This window comes from Ruditapes philippinarum, unplaced genomic scaffold (assembly GCF_026571515.1).
Source record: "Ruditapes philippinarum isolate M1 unplaced genomic scaffold, ASM2657151v2 ctg3136_1_1_1_1, whole genome shotgun sequence".
NCBI lineage: Eukaryota > Metazoa > Mollusca > Bivalvia > Venerida > Veneridae > Ruditapes > Ruditapes philippinarum.
In genome coordinates, this window is record NW_026858813.1 from 42527 (window position 1) to 48605 (window position 6079).

Sequence of the window (6079 nt, forward strand, 5' to 3'; positions counted from 1 at the left end):
ATTAAACCATTGTTACACCCACTTTTCTAAAAAATTAAAAAAAAATAGTTCTGAGGCATAAGTGCCTTTAACAAGACTGTTCAATTTAATTTATTTAAACAGTGTGATAGAACTTGTATCTAATTACCATTTTTCAATATTTCATAAACAAAACAATAAATTACTAAATGACATTTGTTTATATTTACATAAACAACATTTATATAGGCCTATATTTAGACGCATACGACAAATCATCCGGGGATCATCGACAGAAACATCGACGGTCACATTGACAAACACAGCAAATTTGCATGGATAAAACTATTTCAAGAAATTTCCAACTTGAAATCGTAAAAATTCACTTCTTTATTGGTACCCCGCGAGCTGAATACACTCTTAATAGTTTATACTACATGTATATCATTCCGTCTATAAAATGTGCACACTCCTTCGATAGTCGAAACTTTTGATGAAATTCAACTTCTGAAATAAATTTAATGGGACCATCTCTATCGCTAGATATCTGTTTTTCAACATTTATTTTCTGAAATACTGCCAGTTCCTGTATATGATGCACTTAAATGTACATGTGTATGGGACCAAAATAATTCAAAACTAAATGGTATTCAGTATACTTTTATTGAGGACACTTCAAGGTAGCCCCCTCCTAATCTAACAAATTCTCAACTTACCTTAGTTTACTCGAAACTGACTGTATCACGGTGTCGGAACCATATGTGGATCTTATAATTGAGCATCGGGAATTTCCGCTGCTCCAGATGTGCGCTTTAAATAACTCGAAATGTGAAAGAGAAAATAGTTTAATCACAGGGTAAGTTTCAACATTTTAAACAAATAAAATTCAAGGTTTTTATAAGAAAATCGAAATGTGATTCTACCATCCTGGATTTTCTTTATATTTGCCTATTTTCGTTTGGATTTTATTTTATTTATCGAGATATATTTCCGTAGTGGGTTCTGGTGTGTCCAAAATATGCAATACCTATGAAAAATATATCGCTCAACGGACTCAAAATACAGAGTGTTCACAAAATCTTACCACCAAACAATGATTAACATTCAAACAAACACTTATTGAGATTGGTTTCAAAATAAAGGAATTGCTGGTCAAAATTTCATCTGAGCTCCATATGTGCTATAGAGATCCATAGGTAAAACCATTTACAAAACTACGGATCACTTTCATATAGTAATTGAATAGCATATTTAAAGCAACAAGTCAAGTTCCGTATCTTTGCCTGAAAGTGCATTAGTCTGTGTGTTTGGTTATTTAAAATCACTACATCAATAGGTTAACTATCTGGTGCTAGCAATATACATTAATTCGAAAAACCTAAAAACAAATACCGAGTATATAAGCGAATGCTTCTGGTATGACAAATAATTTCCCACTTGGACAAGATTAGACAGCTCTCTGTTAATCTATTGTTTCATATACCTTTCCCTAAATTATTTAAATTGGTATAGATAAAACTTCACTTCAAGATTCCGCAAGTGTATTTAATAGAATTTCATTGACAGGTACAAGTATTTTCTTATTGATTGCCATGCAGAGAATTGCAAGTAAACCTCTTCATAAAAACTGTTAAAGGGATATTCAGGCAAAATAATGACAAAAATATTAAAATGATCTTATGTACTCAAATCACGCTAAAATGACTTTTCTTGAAGTTTCAGCGTGAATTTCTGTTTAAATTCTATATATTCTGGGTTTGAAGCGTAAATATATCTATATATGTTGAACAAAATTTATACGCCAATAGAATCACCAAATAGTTTTTAAACAAGTCAGGTGACTTGAACAAACCAACAGATATTGTGGATATTGTATGACTGAAACAAGCCTAAGTCATTCATTTGACATGTTCTTTAACGTTTCCAGAGTTCACTTTGACAACTATTGTGAAATGCTAGCGCTCTAACCTGACCCACGCGGGTCAAGTTAGGAAACCACCATTTTATTCTTAATATGGAGCAAAGACCTTCTAATATATTCATTTTCAGGGCATTTACAGAATAATGAATGAAAAATTCAAAACTAAGAAATGAAAATTTTGCCTGTGTCTCCCTTTAAAAACTGTTTTGAATTAATAAAATTCTAAGCCTTCCAAATATAATAGCGCCGAAATGAAAGCAAATCATTTGGATACAAATGAACACTAATCTTAAACACAAGCAATGATAGTTCGACAAATAACGAATGAAAAACAGACAAAAAATAATTTAATGTGTATTACGTTACCTTTTATTCGTAGTTTAATGAGATGATAGCTAAGAAGACTACATGTACATCATTCATTTTTTCGCCTTTTTATATTTTTTTATACTTTGCCTGACTTTTACATTAAAAGATATGCGGAGATGAGATCGACTTTGTTAATTAAAGTTCTAATACAAATCTTATTGACAGTTTTTGTCTTGTAAAACTGCTGCCATAAGACAGGTGTCTCAAATATGGTCAAATAACAAACAGTTAACATGCTATCAAGAAAGGTAATTTATACTAACTCCAATAAACAATATAACTTGTGTTGGGGAAGTGGTAATAAGAGAAGCAATATTTCAGATAACAAAAATGATGCCATGAAATACTAAAACAAATTTAATATGTAAAGAAAATTGCACTCTTCATATGTGTTTACAAAATATAATAAGTAATTGGTACAACAAGAACAAATATATCAAGTTTCATTCAAACACAAAAAATATCTGTACATTATTATACATGTTTATCAAATAACATGACAAGAAAATAAATGTTAGGAAAAAGTCCATTTAAATAGAGAATATTTTAAGTTATGAAAGTAAAATGTACATTACTTGATTGATGATTACACTACTATGTTCTTACAAAGCAAGAATGCAAATACATGATTTTTATGTTATTTCTAGTCCTTTCATTGTAATTGTATGCTGGTGGGGGGATTTACATTGTAATTGTTTATTTATATTCAGAGACGTCTTTTGAAATTATTATTACACTAGTCACTGAAATACACTTAAATTTCCTATATATGTAGGAATTCTAATAAATATGTTTATTACTCCTTGTCCTCTTCATTTGTTACTTTAAAAAAAGACATAACAGAACTTTTTGCAAGAGGATTATAGGTATACTGTTATTAGCAAGGTGTTCTGAATGTGTCCCCTCATTCAAACTGAATAATCAACATAATCTCTAACAAGGAGATTCTGAATCCATTTGTTGATTCATAAAAAATACCATAAACTAAAAAAATGTCAAAATCTCTATAAGCCTTTGATGTATGGTACAATTGATTCCTTGCAGAAATGTCTGACAGGAGGTTGTAAGTTAAAGTATGTGTTAATTTTTGTTTTGTAAAGTCTTCATCAAGTTGCACATGTCTCCAAATTCTTGGATGATATTGACATCCATCTTGCGTAATCAGGTCCCTGAAAAATACAGAAGAATTGGTATAAATGTTGAAATTCTAAACAAAAATGCAATAAAGTCTGAAAGTCAAAAAATATGTAATGAGAAAGCCGAGTAAATGTAAAATAATTTATCTTTAGTTATAAAGTACAAATAGCAGATGTTGTAAATATTAATGTTAACACCAAATACATATGTTCATATAAACACTAAAACAAACATTGTTCAAAACAGAAAGAAATAAACACAAGTATTTCCTTAAATATATGATCATTCAACATGTTTAGCATTTTCGCATTTACTTTTGAACCACCACATTCTCTTTTTATTTGTTTTTATTTGGTTTTACATCACACCGACACAGTATAGGTCATATGGTGATGTTACAGCTTTACTGGTGGAGGAAGACCTCAGGTTACTACTCTTCCGTGCATTTTTTTCAGGAACAAACCCATACCCGAGTAGAACCAATGACATTCCATAAGCTAGCTTGATAGCTTCCTTACATGAGAGAATTCAAAGTCCCTGTCGGGACTCGAACCCACAGCGGTAAGGGGCAAGTGGTTTGAAGACAACAACATTAACCACTCGGCCATGGACACTCATGCCACATTCTCTTGTTACAGAGGAAATTATCTGAGAGGGCATCTTACTTCAAAGAAAAATTACGACATACCTGCTTCACTTTTACCTCCACAGTTCCCACAGTACAAATAACCTGCTGGTAAACCTCCTTTAAATTTGCTGTATATCATTCCCCCACCATTCTTGAAAGAACTTGCCGTCACATATGTAGGACCTTGCATTGTACACAACACATTCTTTTATCTGTGTTTAAAATTCAAAAGTTAAATATCATTAGCATTACGCAAAGAATTTTTAATTTGTAAGAGAATTGCTCACCTTGAACCTATTTTGATTCTTCAATGCAGATGTATATGTAGGTCATTGATATAGAGAGATGGGCTTTGAAGACATTTTATCTTTTTATGGTCTCTGTAAGTTATAGTGCAATGCCATCATGCATCATTTAATTTGGACCAAATATGAATGCCATGAGTATTGAATATAATACTTATATTGAGTAATGAGCAACAGTATTTGCACAACAATGCCACTAAATTGTTCATACAAGTTAACTTATTTTTCCAAAAATGACGAGCTATAGATATGCAGAACATACCATATAAGTGTATATATAATTAGTTATAAAGATCGTTGACAGGTTATATGGCCCTATATAAACGGCTATTTGTAAATATAACCCAAGCCGTTAGGCGAGGGTTATATTGCAAACAGCCGTTTATAAACAAGCATCATGTTTATAGAAAAAAAGTAAGATTTCTGCATGAATCAACAGCAGCTGTGTATATAAAACTATATAAACGTCACGATTATCCAAAGAAAAATGACGTTATAAACGTGCAGTATTATAAGTATACATATAAGATGCATATATGGCATGAAGGACCAGAACCAGGGTTTCAGGTTCGATTTCATGTGTACCGAAATTCATTATCAAATCTTTTACAACCAAGGCAGCATTTATTATAGTCATTCAATAGATTTAAGACAGTTCACCCCTCAGACACTTCATCCTAAGCCATTTTTTGCAGACACCCCAACCTTTTTTGTTGGAATTTGATTGAAAAACTTCAGTCACCCCTCATTTTTTTAGTGTTTAACATACATGTACATTATAAAGTGAAATATGGAGATATAATCAATGGTGATTAAAAAAGGTAATTAAATATAATTTGAAAGACCCTGTGTGCAGCAACAAGAGCAGCACTACCAAATCACAAATGAACTAGTTATTTAGTTTGCTCATTGCTAGGCCTAATATAATATGACCTACATGTAATATTCTCACAGATAACGCAATTGTATTTTGTCTGGGACTAAAAATACAGTTAAGTTCCAGATTTTTTATAAAACTTCAAAATAATCGTCATACCCCACCCACTACTTTGGTTCATTTTTAATTAAATTAAGCAAATTACAAATAAAGAAATTATGGATACTCACTTCCTCATGTGTGATAGTTTTAGAATAAAAAAACTTCTCTCTTCCTAATGTGTAATAATTAAGAAACTTCTGACTAGATGTTTGACAATTCCCTAACACTTGTTGTTGTTGTTGTTATTTATAAATGTAAACTTCTGGAAGGAGGAGTGACATTTGCATTGACCAATGAAAACATTTTACAAATCCCGCTCTTTGGATATGAATATTAATGAAGCTAACGACGGAAAATTGTTCAATTCAGTTCAATTCTGTCACTTCACCGGTATTGTATCTATTTTTACACACCTCCTCTATTGTTTGTGACAGGTCTATATTTTTCGGATAGACCTGTTTAAACAAAAGAAAGTCCGTTATGAGGTCTATCTTTTGCACGTGCACAGGTCTGTTCTAGTCAGACAGACCCGGTCATGAAATACACGTGAAAAAATAGACCTGCAATGCGCAGACAAAGAAAACATGAAATGCAATCAAAAATAAAAAAATGAAATAAATTGTAAATGATTGTCATAATATTCCTGTCTTACAAAATCGGTGAATGCACTAAGCAATTATTCCAGCATCCCTATATCAAATCTTTGACTAAAAATAATGGATAGCATATCAAAGTTAGGACAAATTTTACATTTATTTAATCGCCTCATTTTTCAAAGAAAT

At 31.4% G+C, this 6079-nt stretch overlaps 1 long non-coding RNA gene across 1 annotated transcript; it reads right to left on the reverse strand.

Moving 5' to 3' along the window:
* Positions 1-2537: 2537 nt before the first annotated feature.
* Positions 2538-5699, reverse strand: LOC132754357 (uncharacterized). The gene is made up of 3 exons (XR_009629074.1): positions 5426-5699; positions 4074-4225; positions 2538-3417 (listed from the first exon to the last, which is right to left on the reverse strand). It is a non-coding gene; the product is annotated as an uncharacterized LOC132754357 (long non-coding RNA).
* Between the last annotated feature and the right edge of the window lie 380 nt (positions 5700-6079).